Below are 21,166 nucleotides of genomic sequence, written 5' to 3'. Positions count from 1 at the left end.
TAATGAAGTGTACATTGGTAATAAGAGAGAACCAATCAACAGTATAATGTGCCATCTATATTATACTGTACCATATACAATGTGTCAATTAACCATACAAAAGAGCCAAAGGGATTCTTAATTACACTCCTACATGAAGCTTTGTAATCAATATTAACACTTCATAACACTTTAACTTCATTAATCTTTCATTGTTTTAACCTTTTAAGCTGCTGCTGCCTTAACTGATCGTATGAGCAGATGTCGGTAGATAATGTGCTGCTTTATTTCTATTTATTTCTATGTCAAAGGTGTTATGGCTGTTCTGATGGTGCAGCTGGTAAGACAATAAACCTCTTCCATCTCTTACTCCACCCTTTTTCTCCACGTCCATCTACTATTTTGTTAAACTTGAGGAATATTGTGTTAAATGTAAGTCTGTTTTGGACTGACACTGATTGATACTAGTGTGTTTGAAAGTGTTATCTTAGTAGCATGGCAAAAGTTCTCCAAATGCTGCATGGAGTATAACAGAAAGCTGAAGTCCATGAATATAGTGGAGGAGCTGTCAGCGCACCTTATATGTGAGTGTAATAGATTTTGGGCCTCTCACAGATCACAGTGGACTGTCCCCGCCTGGCCCTCGGAGCAGCTACATTCTCGGGCCTGACACACAGTGGGCAGGGAGTTTGCCGGACGCTGTGATTCATGGCTGCGATGACCTTCCTTTAAGGTGGATGATGTACAGCCCTGCATCCCTGAGCCCTCTCATCTCTTTCTCTGGATCTATCTATCTCCCCTCCCTTTTCCTCCATTCTCTCCACTTCCCTGCCCTTTCTTTCTTCTCCGTTCTCTCTCCCTCCCTCCCTTCTATTCTCTTTTCTTTTCTTCTGTCTCTCCTGCCTCTCTCAATCTGCACTGTCCTCTCCTCCCTCCCTTTTTCTAGTCTTTTCTTCCTCACTCTCTTTTTGTGTCTCTCTCTTCCATCTCTCTCCTCACACTCTCTCCTCATCTGCTTTTCCTCACTTTGCTCTCTCTCTTCTTAACCACCTGCAGTCCTCTCTCTCTTCCCCTCTGTTTCCCTTTGCTCTCCTCCTTGATCTCATTTCTTTCATCCCCCTCTCTTCTCTCTGTTTCTCTCCTCTCTCTTCCATCTCTCTCACTCCTCACCTAGTTTCCATCACTTCCATTTCTGTCTCTTCTCTCTGTCGTCCAGTCTAGTCTTGCTCTCTCTCTTCTCCCTCGCTTCTTGTCCCCCCCCCTTGTGTTCTGTCCTCCACTTTTTCTCTCTCTCCTCTCCTTTCCTTCTCTGCCCTCCATCGCGGTTGCTCACTGTCTCGTCTCCCCCTCTCTCTACAGTCCCTCCCTTATTTTTCTGTTTATTCCCTTCTCTATTACACTCTGACCTCCTCTTGCTCTTTTTCTCTTTCCTTTCAGCTTTCTCCTCCTCCCCTCCCTCTCTCTACTACTCCTCTGACGTCCTATTTTTTCCTTCATTCACTCCTGTTCTTTTTCATTTTTTCTTTTCTTTTTCGCTCTCACTCTCTCTCTCTCTCTCCTCTCTCACCTTCTCTACCTTCACTTCACATTCAATCACTGTAAACATGCCTCAACCATAAAAATCCTCCATATGTTCCTCTTCCTCACCTCTTCGTCGCTTTCCTGTACAAAAACAAAGAAACAAACCAACCCATACTCTCCTGCGTTGCAGTGGTGCCTCCTACAGTCTGTCTTTGGAGCACGACTCTCTCCAGGTAAAACTGGTTAGTTTTAGTTAGTGTCTGCTATTTTTAGTAAGTTGTTGAATTGTGTACATTCTTATCTGTGAATAAACTGTACTTTAAAAGAAGTCGTATCGTGCTTGTGTCTCTTCTCTTCTCTTATTCATCTAAAACAACTTAAAGCACAGGTGTCAAACATACGGCCCGGGGGCCAGATCCGGCCCTCGGCTAATTTTCTACTAAAAATATTTTAATTATATTTTCTATTAAAATATTGGTAATTTTCTGCAGTGTTTATCATATCAGCGTCTCCAGCGTCTCTGTACGTGGCCCCTCCCACCAGAGCAGCACAAATGAAGACTTGTCTCTTTCCAAACGCTCTTAAAGGATGATTGTTTTGATTGTTGACTGTGACACCCTCATCAGCAAAATGACAAAAATGAGAAAAGTGGACACAGAGTGCAGGATTTTCCAAGAAAAATTGACTTATTCTTATTTACATACAAGTTCATGTTAAAACATTGTGTTGAAATTGTATTTTTCTTAAAGTTTCAGGTTGTTCATAATATTATAATATTTTGTAAAAGAAAGAGTTCATCAATTAAAAAAGATTTCTGTAATAGATTTGCATTTTTCTGCACCAATATTTGAACTTATTGTTATTTTTGGGGTATATATGCCATGAGTTTTCTGATCCGGCCCCTCAAAGTAGGTTGGATACGGCCCCCGGACCAAAATGACTTTGACACCCCTGGCTTAAAGGGACAGTCCGGATTTTGGACATAGGACTTAATTTCCTAGTGCCCCAACACTCTAGTAAGCCAGAGTGTTGGAGACGTGTGAAGGCACTTTTTTAAATATTCCATCCAGTCCTTGTATTTGCAGAGGTCGCTGGTGCTAGGCTAGTGCATGTCAATGGCCATAGTTAGCCTGCCACTAAAAACAGGCTTATTCACTCCACAAAGCACCCGAAACAAATCTATTATTACTCCAGACTGTCAATGTGAATGTCTGTGTTGACAGAATAAATTTAGAAGTAAAGCCAACCTTGCATTTGAAGGATTTATGTCTGAGCAGCAGCAGCGAGTTGTACTTCCTGATAGAAAGCTTGGTAGCAGCGGACTGATATCACCTAAAATTCTGCTGCTGCTGAGAAAATAGTCCCTCAACATGCGATGATTCATGCAATGCAAGGTTAGTTTTATTACAAACATTATTCTATCAACACAGACATTTACATTGACAGTCTGGTGTAATAATAGATTTGCGTCGGGTGTTTTGTGGAGTGTTTTTAGTGGCAGGATAACTATGGCCATTGACATGCACTAGCCTAGCCCCAGCAACCTCTGCAAATTCATGGACTGGATGGAATATTTAAAAAAGTGTCTCCACATGTCTCCAACACTCTGGCTCACTAGGAAATGAGGCCCTATGTCCAAAACTCTTGACTATCCCTTTAATAAAAGTAGGGATGCACCGATACCAGTTTCTGATACCAGGTGCCAGTACTCATGCTCATACTCAACAATGTGCTGCCAATACCAAGAGCCTCTGTTTCAGTTAGAGCTACTTTACTAACTGGGGTCTCCGCGACCTCTTGCCTAGTCTCAACAGAATGAAGATTTGTCTACTCACTCGTGTCGTTCTGGTGTTCTTCGTTCGAATTCCGTCGGCAGCTCCAGCGAGGGACGATGGCGTGTACTGGCCACAGGAAAAGTGGACTTAGCGAGGCAGGTACCTTCTCACCTCCTCGGCTGTGCACAGTCTTGCAGTCCGCGTCATCGCCCCTCCACCGGGCTGCACCAGGAAACCGGCTTACGAAGGACCAAGTAAATGTCAGGGAATTTACCCTAAGACATCAAATTACATTAAATAAAGACACACCAAAACGAGACAGTTAAAAGTAATCACTTGCGCAAGGGAGAGAGAGCTGTCAGAGCCTGTCAATACCACTGGCTGAGCCTACTCTACTCTGCCAGCTCTCCTCCCAACAGCAGGTTTTATTGCAGTCATTTCACAGATAACAATACAGTACATTATGTTATATCACACGATGGTTACAATGATCACATGCTAACAATCTTTAGGCTAAACCACCCTCCCATTTCACACTTGATTACAGGCTCCACGTGATAAACAATTTGGTCAGTTTTCTCCCAAAAACTTATGCTAACCACATGAGGGGAAAAACCCTTAGCTGTCTTCTCATGGGCGACTCAGTAGATTAGCTTAATGAGTCAGGAGTTCTTGTATTAGGACATATGATATACATATGGAAAAACCCTAAAACGCAATTGTTGATAACTTTACAAATGATTATGATTTTAAATGATTCATAATATTTAAAATAACACAGAAATTCTTTCACAGATACCATTATGTGTCTTAATTTGGTGCTCCCAGCTCGCCTCTCTGTGCTGTGAGGAGTGGAGCATACTAAATAGTGACTTTAACTGTTGTGCACATTAAGCTCACCATATGTGACTATCACATGACCCATGAAAATATTTGGTTCTCTTAGTTTTTTTTTATAGTTCACAGGGGTGTTTATGCAGGCCAAGAGAAGAGAACACTCACTATTATGCTAAAAGTGGCTCCTAGCACACAGTTTAGTCTGCAAAGATGAAGTGGTACATATTAAAGGTGCTTCTCTAAATTATATAATATATGGGAAACTGTAAAAAGTCGATAGGTCTGCTTTAATACATATTTGAAATCATGTGTTTTTATTGCCTTGTCCTACAGCTCACACAGCAATAACATGGATCCTCCTTGTCTGTTTTTCTTCATGAGACACTCCACAGCGCCCCCAGGCCTTACCTTTGAGAGCGGACTATATTTCTGTGTCTTGTATAAAAGAGCTGTGCATTGGCCCGCAGTGACTCCTTTAAAGCCCTGTGGTTCATGATATGTCAAGGGGAACCAGCACACGCCATTATTAAAGTCCTGCTGCATCTGTGACTGGTGAAAGGAGGTTGCCTGGTTACAAGCGTGGGCCAGGATGGAAGAACATCTTGGGGAAAATAATCCTATATGCAGTATTTAGGTATTCAAAACAGTGTCTTTACATCAGTGTTGAAAGTGCATGGCGATAAAAAACAGCAAACATGCACAACATCTGCCAGTGCACTGTGGGGCGAAGCAATCGGAACTGATAATCAATAAATATGAAGGTGTGCTCAAATATATAAAATAAATAAAACAACTAGGGGTGTCAAATTATCGCGTTAATTGCGATTAATTAATGTTTTTTAATCGCGTTAATCTCATTTTTAATCTCTAACTTTAGTGTTTCTGTATGTGAGTTTCTTTATTATAAAACCTGTTTTTATGTGTTGTTGGGACAACAACACACACACAAAACACATTTATAAATTTTTTTATTTCTGTAATTCCACTCATTGCCGGAAACCCACACAAAACGCGCGCAGTAACAGCGTAAGTAAACGTCATGTTAACGTTGGCGGCGTCAGTCGCACAATGGACGAGGTCGAAGAGCCAGTAGAACAGAGTCAGCAGTGCACAGGTAAAAACACATTCGTGTCTTGGAAATTATTCTCCCGACGTGAAATATAAAAGAAAATAACAAATATAATATCGCCTGAAAACAACCTGCATAGGCTCATGATGTCTGCACTACCGTCCTATAGTGACCTGCCACATGAGGGGACACGCACACACACACACAAACACACACAAACACACAAACAAACACACACCTTCATCATCGTCATTAACCTGAGAACGCGCGGACCACGTTTCCTTCCGTAGACACTGCGTGGACATCGCTGTCCTCCCGTGAGCCGCGTGTGGATCGTGTTTTCTCGCGTACGCTGCATAAACCACGCTTCCTCCTGTGCGCCTCTAAACCAGAACTAACACCAAGACTAAAACCAGGTCTAAACCAGGTCTAAACCAGGACTAAACCAGGACTAAACCAGAACTAAAACCAGAACTAAAACCAGGTCTAAACCAGGTATAAACCAGGACTAAACCAGGTCTAAACCAGGACTAAACTAGGACTAAAGTAGGTCTAAACCAGGTCTAAACCAGGACTAAACTAGGACTAAAGTAGGTCTAAACCAGGTCTAAACCAGGACTAAAACCAGTGATCTCATATAGAAAGCATTTCTCTATCAGTAATATTGTTAATATGGTTAAGGAAAGACTGGACTTTTTATTGTCTTTAAGTAGACAAAAGTTATTATGTTCAGATTTCCTCGTCTTTGCTACTTTACAGCAAACAGTTTCTTATTCATGGAGACTTGGGCTCAACAGCCAAATTGGAGAGATTTGTTAAACAATAAATGACTTTATAAAGTCACTTTTTTAAATCTATATCAGTCTTTTGATCTGCCACAATAATGTAATAATGAATTTAAATGAAAATACCTCAGATTGAAGGCTTTTCTCAGCAATTTTTAGGTGAGATTAAAATTAGACTAATTAGATTAATTAATTACAGATCATAATTAATTAATCTCTAAATTTTTTTAATCGCATGACAGCACTAAAAACAACACACAATTACATCAATTACAGATATGGAGAACTTAAACGAAAAAGTAAGTAAGTATTGGTGATTTTCAGATTGAGATGTGATTGTGTCATACTGCCAGATGTGGGACAAGAGTCAGATTTTCAGATTACAGTGTATTTTTGTATGAATTATATGAAAGGAAAACACTCATACACTAATATAGGAAGTGCTCCACTATGTTTTTAAACTCCATACACCTTCATTAGAATCATTTGGATGATTCCAGCCCTGTTATTGCCTATATCTACTGAGCTGTTAACTTTGGCTACGTTCAGACTGCAGGGCTTAATGCTCAATTTGGATTTTTTTTGCGAGGTTGTTTACATTTACAATTAAATGTGATGTGCGACGACGTATGTGATCTCCAGTCTGAACTTTAAATGCCCCAAAAGTGTCCTGCATGCGCTTTGGAGCGTCACACAGCAAAACATGCTCAGTGTTTACAGAAGTCGCCTAAACATGGACGCCAGCATTGAGCACCTGGAGATTATAAAGTTGCAGTCGTACCGGAGACAGAACATGTACATCTTATTTGTTTTAAGGAGGAGATTAAGAAGGAGAAGGATGAGGTTTTTGGCCATGGTGTTTTGTGGGGGAGTGGCAGCAATGTCCGTAGAAAAGAACGTGTGGGTCCGGACTGATATGTGCATCGCAGCTTCACCCACACGGAGTTCATACACATTTTTGTATGACAAGAATTACGTGTGTGTATATTTGTGACATGTAGGTTGGATGAATGTGATCTGGCCGTTCAGACTGAAGTCGCATGTCAAAAGATCGGATATTTATCGGTTTTAGGAGCACATATCCAAGTAGCCTGGGTCGCATTTGAAAAAATTTTATCTGTATCGTTCAGACTGTCATTAAAAGATCAGATACAGGTCGCATTGGGACAAAAAAATCTAATTTGGGTCACTTCAGGCTGAAGTCTGAACAAAGCCTTAAAAAATCCCTCTACATAACATCACAAGGTAGAACAGAGCATTATGAGCTTTGAAAATTTAGACAGACTAATAATAAAGGATTACTCAAACATGTGAGTGAGATGTTTTTGAGGAGGTAACAGCATTATAACATGATTGAAATTTCATTTTTGAGTAATATGGTACTTTAGGAACATGCTTCTACAGACAATTGGCATGTGGAAAACAATTAGATCTCAATTCATTAAAAATGTATGTAGTATTACCCCTCTGAGTGCATAATGCCCCACCCAGGAACCTTATTGCTGCTTGACAAGAGTTCTACCGACTAACGTAACTGTGTAATCACTCTAGCAACCCCCAGTGAAAGGAAAGCGCCATGTCATTCTTCTATATTCATACCTTTAATAATGCGTGTAGCACAGGAATATTTTTAATACCAGACGGCGTCCCGGATCCCATTCCTTTGCTTTGGTGAGTCATTCTTTGAGTCATTCTTTGTACTTTTCATAACTAGAGCTCTCCCTTTCCTTTCTGACCAATTAGGCTTTAGACGTTTCCATGGCGACGCTCATTAATTATGACGCGCTGTAATACAGCCGTAGCCACCAACGCCGCGATACATTTTAATGCCGCTATTTATATGCAAATGCTGACTTAACGACCCCAATTGAATTACAATGAATAGTTTCAATTTCAGAGTCTTTATGCCTTTTGTGTGTGGGAATTCGACCAGGGCAGTGCAGCATCACGGTCACTTATATTTGTTTAATCTAGATCAAATCAGAGCAAATAAAAATACTGTGCGGAGTATGAAATGATGTTATAATAATGTGAACAATAAATAAAGCCTCGCTAACGCACTCCCTGCTCATCAGAGGTGGGGAACTGAAGGTGGAGGCTGGCAGTGTAGTTACGATACTAAAACAAGCTGGATTTTGAAACTAAGAAATAGGCACTTTCATTAAAATTGCAAAACATTTGACGGCCCATGGATTGTGGCAAAACCCCGTTTGGACAAAGCACAGTAAAATAGAAAAATATACTGTTGGACAATGTCAAAATGTATGTGTGTGTTAGTTTAGGTTAGGTTGTTTTATTCGTACCCGTAGGTAAATTTGTTGTGCAGATTTGAGAGGCAGGTCCCACTTCACACATTTCATTCGTCCACATCATCATCAATAAACACACATAAAGCACAGTTACAAAATAATATATGTATATGCTTGTATTTTGTACTGTATGTGTAAGTGTGTTTGGGGATTGCCAAAAACAAACAAACAAACAAACAAAAAAAACAAAAGATATAAGAGAAGAGAAAATATGTAAATGCAAATTTGGTTTGACAGCCCTAAAAAGTAAATACACACATCTACACATTGAGAAAGCATTGAGAAACTCTGTACTGTACACAGCTTTTTTATTTACATATTGGTCTTTTATTGTTGTCTTTTTTTCTTTTCTTTATTATTATTATTTTTCTTGTATGTGTGTTAGTCTTATATTTTGTTATGTCTATTTTTTTTTTATTAATGTGCCGGGTATCCATTCCCTCAAAATGACAAAATTATACATAAAAATAAAACATATATATCAAATATCAAATGCTTTTTTTTCATGGAGATGTTATTGCTTTGCCTGAAATGTTTCACAGTATGATATTAAACCTTCTGTCTTCATGGAGACCAAACTGAACCAAGTTACGGGCCAGATCTGTGGAAAAGCGACCTCGCTCACAGTCAGAATAACACTTTTTCCAAGTATTTTTGGGCTTTAAAACCACTTCTAATTTAATAAATGTAAGGTAGAACTGTGAAACATTTCAGGCAGAACAATGGAGAAAAACATTTGACCTTCAACCAGAAAAGTTACATAGTGCACCTTTAAACTGGTAGTGTTGTTTTTTTTTTTATATTTATTCTGCCTCAAAATTAGCATTAGCGTTAGCACTGAGGCGCAAACATCTCTCTTTCTAAACACAGAAGAGTCCTTCACTGAAGTATTCATTTTATTTGTGTACTTTTTAACATGTTGTCAGTGGCATCCACCCACAGCTCCTTTTCACCGCCTCATCTTTAAATATTTATTCATTTTAGCACAACTCCGACGCTAACAGGGAGGTTGTCGGGCGCTATTGTTCTGATACCACAATGAAATCTTCAAAAAACATCTTTACTTAGACAATAAAAGGACATTTTCAACATTAAATAATAGTGCTTTCTTTTATTTTACCATGTGGCCTTAAGTTTATGTAATTCTTCAGTGGTCCAGGTCGGTTCCATAATGGTCCATGAGCGTAAACAATCTATGTGATCTTATTCTTGTTCTGATACAGCTCAAGGACTTTCTAAAGTTATTCAGGAAAGGTTCATTTCTGTCCTGTGAATGTGACTTTTTTAGTATTGATACCTGCTCAACTGAATATCTCGCCTTGAAACTAGTTTTAGTGTTGATTAGTATCCGATTTTTGGTTTTGAGAACTTTAGAGGCAAGTGAAAGTTGCAAAAAAGTATGTGAAATTGTATGTAGCCTGTGCTCTTACAGTTTTTTAAAAAGCTACTACAATCACAACTAGTGAACCTAGTGCTGAGCTGATTAATGATTGGCTGCAGATTCTGGGGTTTAGGTAGTGAGGATTCAAATCAGAGAGAGTCCTTTTAGGTTTAAACCAACTGGATTTCAGGATTGGAACTGGCAACCCAAATGAGAGACTCGTGACTTGGCCATCGTGTTCACTTTTTGTAGGTACAGAAGACATATAGTGCTTGTGTCTGCTGCAAAGTTACAATCTTTGACATATGTGGATCAATATATTATAATTTAGACATTTTAAATAGCAATATTGATCAAAAGAGTTAGAAAACTGCTGTGCCCAATGGGAGCTGACGTTGGCGTAAATGTCATCGCCACAAAAAACATGCATCTGTCGGCACCTCCCATGGTTAGGTGCACATCGCACTTTCTTTTATTTGTACCAAATTAACTAGCTTGATTCATCAGCCGGTTTCACTTTGTAGAAACTGTCTGACCTCGCAGTGTTAGAATTTGTTCACTCGATGGTAGGTAAATACTTTTTTCAATTTAACCAATCACTGCTATTTTGGTTGTGATGTATATAATTACTGCTATATTACTGGTATATTACTGCTATATTAGCTTTTATCAAATCCCGCAGGAAGAAGGGCAATAACGTCTTTCCCCTTGATAAAATTCACCAAACATTCTCTTTGTTCTGGCTTTTAATCCTCAGTCTCAGGAATCATTGCCAACACAGAATGTATGGCTCTTTACCGATTGGCTGGTGCCTGGACTCACACTTCTGGAATTTTTGCAAACCATCTAGTGTATTCTGATTCCTGATCTCGTCGCTGGAGAGAAATAAAACTGAGCGGAGGTACTAGACGGCACCAGCCTGGCTACAAAGTAACTACACAGTACTACCAAAATCCTGAATCACTGATTAATAAAGTAAAATTGGAGAATGAATGAAGTACTGAGCAGTGGGTATTTACCAGTGGAGGTGAAACGAGGTTGAACGGAGCATTGGCATCTTGAATACAGGAGAATAAAGATTACCCAGACATGCATGAATCACACAGTATATGAATCATACAGTAGTTCTTTCAAGGGGAAAGAACTACTCTATAAGATGGTAAAATTTTTTTTTCATAATAGGTATTTTTAAGAAAAAATCAGCTTCACAAATGTCATCAATAAACGCTATATTTGAGTAGAACATATATTTATTTGTCTGGTTACACAGATAGGCAGAGGTGAGGACTTGCAAGTCGTGACTTCGACTCGAATCAGACTCGAATCGTTATTTTTAGGACTTGAGACTTGACAAAATAGACGAAGACTTGAGACTCGACTTTGACCTTAAGCTCAATGACTTGGAACTTGACTCGAACTTTGGGCCTGTGACTTGTGAAAACTTGATGCTGCACCTAAAAAAAAAAATGTTTTTAGAAAATACTTTTCTCTTTACAGCTGATAAATGTGGTGCTGAATTTTACAGGAACAAACTGGAACTTGTCTCTTCCACTGCTGTTTGTTACTTTGGATATAACTGAAGTACTGTTATACGGTATCCTCAAATGTACTAGAGTACACAGTACAATACAGTAAAACACAGGGAACTACAACGAACATGATCCTTCCATTTCAGTGCAGACTACACGACAAAATAACTGCATTTTAAAATCTTAATTCTTTCTATTTTGCCCTTAATGATTCACACTAAGATCTTGTCAACACATTTACAAAGGAAAAAGTAGCATTTCTACAACTCTTTAACGATATAAATACTCATATATAAATATACCATGACTTTTTAAGTGCAATTTAGTTTAAAGTTCATATAAAATACTAAAATCTAAGCTATATTTGGTACTTTGGTTTAAAGACTTGAAATGACTTGAAGCTCAAAGCTGACGATTCAGACTTGAGGTCAAAGATTTGAGACTTACTTGAGACTTGCAAAATAACAACTTGGTCCCACCTCTGCAGATCGGTCACGTTTATAGAATTTAAAATCTGAATCTTTCATATGGTTCCTTTTAAGAATCTCCCTCTAGTTTAAGAAGTCATATGTGTGTGTGGCAGCCTGAATAACACGGCAGATGTAACCTTGCGCTCTCTCCCTGCAGGGCCTATAGCGGTCAAACCGGGTTGTAATAGCACTAATCACACGCTCCTCACTTTTATGTAAATGACTCATGCATCTTTATCGGGGTGACGAGAAAGACAAAACGGGGCGGGGCTAAGGCCAGGTGGTGCGCTCTGGGATGTCAAAGAGGGGAGCTTGAAATCTGATTAGCATCTAGCATTAGCATTATGTATACAGTAGGTGCACCATCACATGCTAATGAACTGCCAGAATTAAAGGTATTAGCAGTGGCGCGGTAGAAGTGTGCCACATGTGTCTTCGCAACCTGTTCTTATTCCCAAGGTAGTATGCTAATGATGAGACCAGGGTAATGATCATGGCGCTGATGGACCTATTAACGAATGCAGTCGTGTTTACAATATCTTACTGTTCAAATACACAGTTAAAGCCGTCGACGGCGCTGGGTCAGATGTGATTTATAAAGGTTTATCTGAGTGCGGGCAGACTGGCAGAGGTTAGCTCTCATAATGGGGGGACAAAAAGGGTAAGGAATCGTAGTATACTCATGGGTATAGGTAATATTGTTACTAAAATGAATTTCCAGTCTTCTTATCCATATACACTGAAAAAAAAAAACTATATCTAGGTAAGTTAAAATGACTTAATTTAAGAAAATTTTACTTTATTTGAGCAGATTCAACTTGTAAAATAATCTACCAAAGGAATAAGTGTGTTTTTCTTAATTTAAGCAACATTCGATTTTGTTGCTTATTTTAACTGCAAAAAGTTGTTGTTTTCCTGATTTTAAGTGTAGCAAGATGCATTTTCATATTTTAAGAACAAAAAGCGTTATTCCACTGGCAGATATTTTTACTTTTTAAGTGAAATTTATTCAAATCCTGAAAAGACTTTTTGAATTCAAGTCGTCTTAACTTGGCGAGATTTTTGTTTTGTGCAGTGTAGGCCTATTTTAACGCTTGCCTGACCAGTCAATCTATTCTACATTCTGTTTGAAACCAGAAGGGAGAGTGTGACAAACCGTGTTATTTCTTTGAATCTAACCTTCCACAGTATGACATAAAATGTGTGTGTGTTGTTGCTGTTGTTATTGTTGATGTTGTTGTTGCATGGTTTTAATGCATCGTTTTATTAGTTCCATGGAATTATGCAGGTGATGTGCCACCAGAAAGTTCCATATTGTACCTTTAATGCATTACTGGCCAAATAACATTTAAATATACAAGTCAAATGGTCATGGTCACATTTTTATACAGCGCTTTTCTACCTTCAAGGCACTCAAAGCGCTTTACAACCACTCACCCATTCACACACATATTCATACACCAGTGTACGCAGACACTGGAGTGAGGCAGGTCAAGTGTCTTGCCCAAGGACACAATGACAGCATTCATCTGTGGGAGCTGAGATCACACCAGCCAACCTGTGGGTCAGTGGATTTGACCGCTCAGCTAATAATGTTTATGTCGAGAGCTGGATTCAAACTGCCAATCTTCGGATCAGTGGACAAACACCCTGACACAACAACTGATGTACTGTCACCCCAAGCCATTTGTGTGTACTGGATTGCATGATTACATAGTTAAAAAATAAATAAATAAATAAATAAATAAATAAATAAATCTGTGGAATGGGTCAGGGTGGTAAGCACAAGTAAAAATACAAATATTTGGGGAGGCTGTTTGTAAGGCTGTGATCACTGTGATACTGGGCTGTGACTTCTGCCCGCTGTCCAGAGGCAAAGATAAAGGTCAAGTTTGAATCTGAATTATTCACACATGTTTAGACTGGGTCATTGCCCCAAGTCATTTGCAGGCAGCTTGGAATAAACACATAACATTGAAGCTCAAACCATTAACTATGTGTCAGTCAAATCTGTAAATTATACCTGATTCTCTGGACCTTAAAGACATATATAAAGCATATTTGCCTTTTTTGAGCTTTTACCATATTTACCTCACCAAAAACAGACCCGCGGTCATATTTTGCAGCTTCTTTCATTAATCCTATTTACGTGGTCTTGGTCTGAGCCCCAGAAATCAATTACAATTTTCCCAGATTGTGACGTCAAAGGTAAAAAATCCTGTATCGTTTTTAAGTCCATAAATCATTGACAAGTTTTGAGTATTTCCCTCAACTGCATGTTTATAATAGCATGCTAGTTAAGTTGCTTTATATGACTAGCTGTTTTTATTTAATAGTTCATTCCCACTGCTGCAAGTAGATGACATACTTACACCAAATCCCAGTATAGGGAGCCTGTCTGACGGAACATAATGTGTGTTGACTTTACATAGGTGCTAAAACACTAAAGCAAAGGTACTCAAGAGCATGTCTAAAAGCCAGAACAATGCAAACAATGCTTTGTAATAATAATTTTCAGTCAATCTTGCTCCCTAAAGAGTGATTCAACAGTGAACAGTTTTATTTTTCACATAATTCCATGATGGGAAATGTACATGGCAACACAGACCGGGATTATAGGCAATAATTATGATGTTATTAAGATGAAATAGAGGCTGCCATTGACTTTATTTTAGCAGATACATACTGACTGCTGCTTTTTCTGTATGGAGTGCAAGCTGAAGCTGTTTGTTCATTTTCTCTCAGTATTATATGACAAGAAGCAACTGTATACATAATGCCTACATAATAACTATAATCTAAATTTCGATAAAGTTGTTGGAAATGTTGTCTCGTGTTGCTACAGTGAGAAGGCTTCATCACACCTGAAGGCATAGCAATTATTTTCACTTGGATTTGGGTCATTTAACACAACAGCACAAGTGTGAAGAATGCATCGGTCCATATATGAACATAGTTAGCACGTGTGAGTCGGGCTTAGTTTAATTCAAGTGGTACTGGCAGTAGTGGGAGTGAACAATAAAAAACAACAGCTAGTTAGAAGCAACTTGAATAGCATACTAATATAAGCATGCAGTTGTAATGAATGCAACATGATGGAAGAAATACTCAAAACTAGTTGATGATTAAATGACTTAATAAACTGTGCAGGATTTCTACCTTTGATGTCACAATCTGGGGAAAGTTAAAATTGGTTGATTTCTGGGGCTCAGAGCAAGAGCAAGTATAATCAAACCTGCAAACTCCTCGGAGAAAAAAGGTGACAGTGTCTGGCAGTGGGGAAGCTCTCATGTAAATGGGACCCGTTTACATGAGAGCTTTAATTCCAATTAAAAATCATGTTATTCCGAATAAAAAATAAACATTTTAAAAGACCATGTAAACACTTAATTCCTATTGATTATTCAGAATTAAACTTAAATTGGAATTAAGTGGGTGCTTTAGTTTGATTTTAAAACCGAGTTAATTTCCAGACGGGAGCGAGCAAGACCAGTGAGAAATGGACTGGGTTCGAGCGGTTCTGTGCTGTCCTCTGTGCATGGGATCCGTGCGGCAAAAGGGAGGATGCGCTGTGGACTAAAGGTCGAGGCGGGTGGCTCCTGTTCTCCACACTCGAGGATTGCAGCTGGTTCCAAGGTGGTACGAAACATCCAGACAGAAGCGCGAATCTCATTTGGTTGGTTATATTTTGTTCTGAGCGGTCTGTCCTTTGCGCATTTGGTTCTTCCCAGGGAAAGCGCTTCTCAGGCCGAGGCACCTAACATCACTCCCCACTCCAGCTCATCTGGGCCCGACCTGAACTGGAGCTGCTCCCCGCTGGTTAAGGAATCTGGGTTTGGACTACTGTTTCCCAGATTGTATGGGTCTATTCCCATGCGCAGCGACAAACCAAGATGATAAAACAGCCCGTTGCAGCTGAAGTGTGTGTTTTCTTCTGGTAGATGTAAATACATTCGTGTCCCTGTCCAATTAGAACCCTTCCCGACCCTCATGTTTTTGATATATCCTCACCAAAAACATCTCTTTTTTTTGTTGTTGTTGTTGTTATTTCTGCTATGATTTTATTCATGTTAAATTTCTTACTTGCCCAAAACACATAAAAAAAAAAAAAAATGGAGTTGTGTTTTGTCTCATTCATAATTACATGTTTAACACACAAACCCTGCATATACATTTCCACCTTGTGATGTAATATAGGAAATACTGTGTTTTTAAACTCCATACACCTTGACTATAATCATCTGGATAATTTCAGTTTGGGAATTGCCATTCTCTACTGAACTAAAGATAAAAGGGAGCTGTGAAATTGAAAACTACTGCTTCATGACATCACAAGGTGGAACAGAGCATTTTAAGCTTTGGAAATGTAGACAAACTATTAATAAAGGGTTACTGAAACATGTACGAAGGAAACAAAACACGGTAAGATAACGTCACTCTAACATAACTTAAACAAATAGTCTATTCTGTGTAATATAGGACCTTTCAGTACCACTTGAACTAAATTAAGCCTGATCTGCACATACTAACTGCTTATACTGACATTGTTCACACTTGTGCTGTTGTGCTAAATGACCCAAATCCAAGCGGAAGTGATTGTTATGCCTTCAGGTGCGATGGAGACGCCTCACTGTAGACACACGGACGCATTAACATTACATACACAGCTAACTATAATTACTGACCTGCATACAGCCACCGCAGGCCCTACTCTTTACACACAGCAGTCTGGCAGCATCATTTCTTCATTCAGGTCAACGAGAGCCCCGCGGAGCATTCACCACGGTCCTCCAGTCTACTTCACGACTTCATTTGCGGAAGAAAAATGGCGAGTGTTGTGCATTGGGGTCATGACAGTTGGAATATGTTTTTGGTCAGATATATTAGTCTCAAGAAGAGGGCTCCCACGCTCCTCGTCAGCATCGCAAGAACTCAATTTGTCATGTAAAATTAGCTACTTTTGTGTTTTTGCCACAGTGACGGAGAGAGTAAACATTCTGAAAAGGAGAAATGAGGTATGCAATGTTTGAATTTGTTTAAAGGGTTCATATTATGTTATTTTCTGATTTGTTATAATGGGGTTTCCTCATCAAAAACATACCAGGAGTTGGGTTTTGTTTCATTCACACATGTTTAACCCAGAAATCCTGCAAATTTGAGTTCTCTGTCATGTGGTAATATACAGGAAGTGAGTAGACCAAAATTTATTATAACATAAATTAGAAAACAGCATAATATGGGCCCTTTATTAATAAATTAGAAAAAAAACATATATACCATCCATGTCCAACTCAGGCCCAGGGGCTAAATTTGGCCCATAATATAATTATATTTGGCCCGCGAGATCATATCAAATATGTATTAGAGCTGGCCCGCCGGCTACAGATAGGCTATAGAGACATTATTTATTTAAAAATGTATTTTATATTATGCTTGTTCTGGATTCAATGTTTAAGCAAAACTATTATTAAACATTTATTTTAATAAGAAAAGGTTTAACATTACATATCTCGAACGAAGAGAAAACATGCAGATATTGTTGAAATTTTTCAGTAAATATTTTGTTTGACTCACGAACTCTGTGAATTTGAGTTTGACATCACTGATATATACTATTTTCCATTTTTAAATAATTGTCATTGTGATTATGATATTGTGATATTTAAAATGTGCTCTTTTATGATTAGAATAGTCTGAACTACTGTTTGTACTTTCCAAAGGGTATCAATAAAGTTAGTTTGAATAAGTTTGATAGATATTTACATTTTACAATAATACCTTTAATATCAACCTCAATATGGCACATTTTAGTTGCAAGTTTACATAGAGGAGGAACCACATATTTGAATAGTTTTAAGAATACTGCGGCTGGTAAGTATTGTCTTTAGTTAGTGTCAGGTGCAGTGACAGGTGCATATTAGTGTGCTATCTTTGTGTAAATTGTAAAAAACATTATATTCATTGGGTTTGAAAAGGGACCAAGTACTTTCCTGGGATCCAGAATACAATCTTCTCCATTACTTTATGAAGATGTGAGTCTGGTCACCTTTTGAATCTGTGAACCTGTGAAGTTCAGATGGATGTGACTGACAGGTGGATCAACCAATCAGGGCCATGCTTGGTCCATCTGTATCAAAACAAAACAAATATTGCTGCTTACAAAGGGAAAAATTGACAAAAAATATCACAGGGGACTAACAATACAACCATCGTGGATTTGACCAAAGAAAAAAACAATCTTATTGCATGATCAGCGTGAGCAGTGTGGGACTGGTCTTACTGCTGTGACACTCACTGGAGCTCTGCTGTACTGTTGTGGTCACCGCCTTTGAAGACTGCACAGAGGCCACGTGTTTGCACAGTAACTATTTATTTATTTAAAGGAAAAGGCTGCGGTCACTCACACACACAACTGAATTGATCCGGTGCACCGCAACACCTTCACCAGCACCACCGGACACCACAGCCCATGGTCTGAGCTACACCATACTTCCAACTAGCAGAATGAACTAATTACTTGTTCATTCTGCTCATACTTTTTAATGATACTGTATTTTTTTATGGTTTATTGGGATTATCCTGTTTTATTTTATTTGTGTCAGTGGTATCAAGTATTTGCAATATTATCGTTTACTGTTGTATTTCTCTGTAGTGATATATAGGACTGGGTATCATTCAGAAGTTGCCGATACGATACATACCTCGATACATAGGTCACGATACAATGCATACCTCTACACAGTGCACTTTCAGTTCCATACAATATATTTCAAATCCATTCGATACGATTCAATAAAAAATCATGGCTGTCTTTGTTAAACCACTTCTTGTGCAAAGTTAATATGAAACACACACATTTTAATCATCAAAACTTCAAACAACAAAACTGTAGCACTGTAATAAAATAATTTAGTAAAATATACCAAAAAATCCTCTTGGAGAAATATTGATACAGCGGGCCACAATATCAATACTGTATCATCACATTAAATGATTTTGGCCATCTAGTGCCTCTGCTCAATTTCCTTTCTCTCCAGCAACTAGGTCAGGAATCAAAATACAATAGACGGGTCACAAAAACTCCGGAAGTGCAAGTTCGGGCACCAGCCAATCAGCGAAGAGCCATATATTCAGTGTTGTCAACGATTCCCGAGATTGAGGATTTAAAGCCGGAATAAAGAGAATTTTATCAAGGGGAAAGACGTTTTTGCCCTTCTTCCTATGGGATTTGGGAAAAGCTTAATATACCAGTTAATCCCGTTAGCGGTGCATTACATATGTCTGACCAAATTGCAGCGATTGATTAAATGATAAAAAGTACCCACCTACCGTCAAGCGAATTAATTCTAACACTGCGAGGTCAGACGGTTTCTACGAAGTGAAACCAGCTGATGAATCAGGCTAGATATATCATGCTTCAAAATTTGTTATCGTGACAGAGCTACTGTACATAATTCTAAATATATAACTGGTATCATCTCACTGTCAGTGTTATATTTATGAGTGAGTCCATTGCTTTGGGGCAGCCTCATTCTGCTCGCTGGATTTGTTTATCATCACAGAAACAGCTCTCCTCTGGGACATGACGTTTTCAGGTCATTTTATACAGTATTTTTCCTGTTTGTAGCCCATTCATTTTAATAGGCTTTAATAACCATGTCTTATCCACCTCATTACATCATCATGCAACCCCAGTACAAATCATGAAGTCATTGTTGTCCAACTCAAAATGCGCCATGTAGAAACTGAAATGTAAACACCCCCTACTCTGTCAGTGATTTCATTGTTGTCATCTTTTTGTAATTGGGTCATGGTTTAGTTAAAGGGGAATTGCTACAGAATCATCTTTATACAGTTTTAGACTCTGCTACTGTTTTTGTATTCATTAAAAGTGCACTAACTTAACTTTTTGGTTGGAGATTCGTCAACTGCTTGTTTCTATATATCATTGCTCTGTCTGGAATATTCCACAGTGTAATATTAAACAGCTCTACTTTACATTTATTCAATTACAGGTGGTTTTATATCTCAAAATACCTAGAAAAAACAACCATTCTGACTGTGAGTGGGGTTACTTCTCCACAGATCTGACCTCTGACTTGGTCTGGTTTGGTCTCCATGAAGATAGAGAGGTTTAATGCCACACTGTGAAACACTTCAGATAAGGCAATAACATCATCACAGAGAAAAGCATTTGACAGACCCTCCACCAGAAACGTTGCACAATGCACCTTTAAAATAAAAAGAGTTGAGTACTTCAGCTTTAATGTAACATATTTTAAAGGCATGCTAAAGATGTAATATTTCAAGGTATTTTTGAGCTATCAAAATGAGTACACTTGATTAAATGCAGGATAAATCTTTCCGGCAAAGCAGTAACATTTCAGTGGAGCTGTATTAATACATGGAAGCTTATTTGAGCTCAGTACATACACTATTTTGACATTTACAGGAATGGGAACTTAATTCTTTTAATTAAGTGTCTGTATGTTTTGACAAATGAGCCATTTAAGAGGCCTGGGAGCATATAATGAAAAAAAAAAAAAAAAGCGTTTGTTCAAAGAGTAGACATCATTTTACACTTGAGTACGGATGCATTCTATAGTAGTTATATCTCACTGTATTTTTGTGAACTTAAAATGCCACTTACTGTACTATACTCTATTGTACTTATTAGAGTGAAATGAAGATGTGGTAATAACAGAACATTTGTGAGCACTCAAGTCTCAAACACTGGACCAAGCAAAAGGCTACAGGCTCCTCCCTCTCACACTTCAGCCTCATCGAGGCGAGATCTGCATGCTAAACAGATAATTAAGCCGCACTGTAGTCTGCTTTGCGCTGAGGCAGTGATTCATTTGTGTATTTTTACTGCTTTATTTATTATCATCATAATTATAGGGTGTATATTGCACCATTTGAGATCTGTCATAATGTTGTTTTGTCATCACAAACATACCTGGAGTTGTGTTTTGTTTCATTTGTTTTACACACAAACCCATATTTAGGGAGTGTTCTATTCTCAAAATAAAAACCCTACTCCTGGTGATATCATCATGTTGTAATACAGGAAATGCTTCACTGTGTTTTTAACATCCATACATCTTCACTAGCATTATTTTAATCATTTCAGTCCTTGAGTTGTAATTACAGCTATTGTTTTAGCCTCACTAAAACTGCTTCCCTCCTTGGTGCACCAGCAGATATTAGACTTCCTATTGACAATCTCAAATGCACAAAAGATAAAGCATAAATAGGAAGAGTAACTCAGTTAAATTGAGTCTAAAAATAGTTAGTTATATAGCAGTTAGTTAGTTAGTTTATTTTAAACTACCTCTTCATGACATCACAAGGTGGAATAGAGCATTTTGCAACAGTCTAATAATAAAGGATTAGTCAAACATGTGTGAATGAAACAAGACACTACGTTTTTGAGGAGGTAACAACATTATAATCAGTGGTAGGGCAACAGGGCCTTCTCTGCTACCCCTGACATTTCAACAGAAAATGT

Source organism: Boleophthalmus pectinirostris, unplaced genomic scaffold, assembly GCF_026225935.1.
Source record: "Boleophthalmus pectinirostris isolate CB_2022bp ecotype Guang Dong unplaced genomic scaffold, ASM2622593v1 HiC_scaffold_16, whole genome shotgun sequence".
In the NCBI taxonomy this organism is placed as follows: Eukaryota; Metazoa; Chordata; class Actinopteri; order Gobiiformes; family Gobiidae; genus Boleophthalmus; species Boleophthalmus pectinirostris.
Note: the sequence above shows the minus strand (reverse complement) of the source record.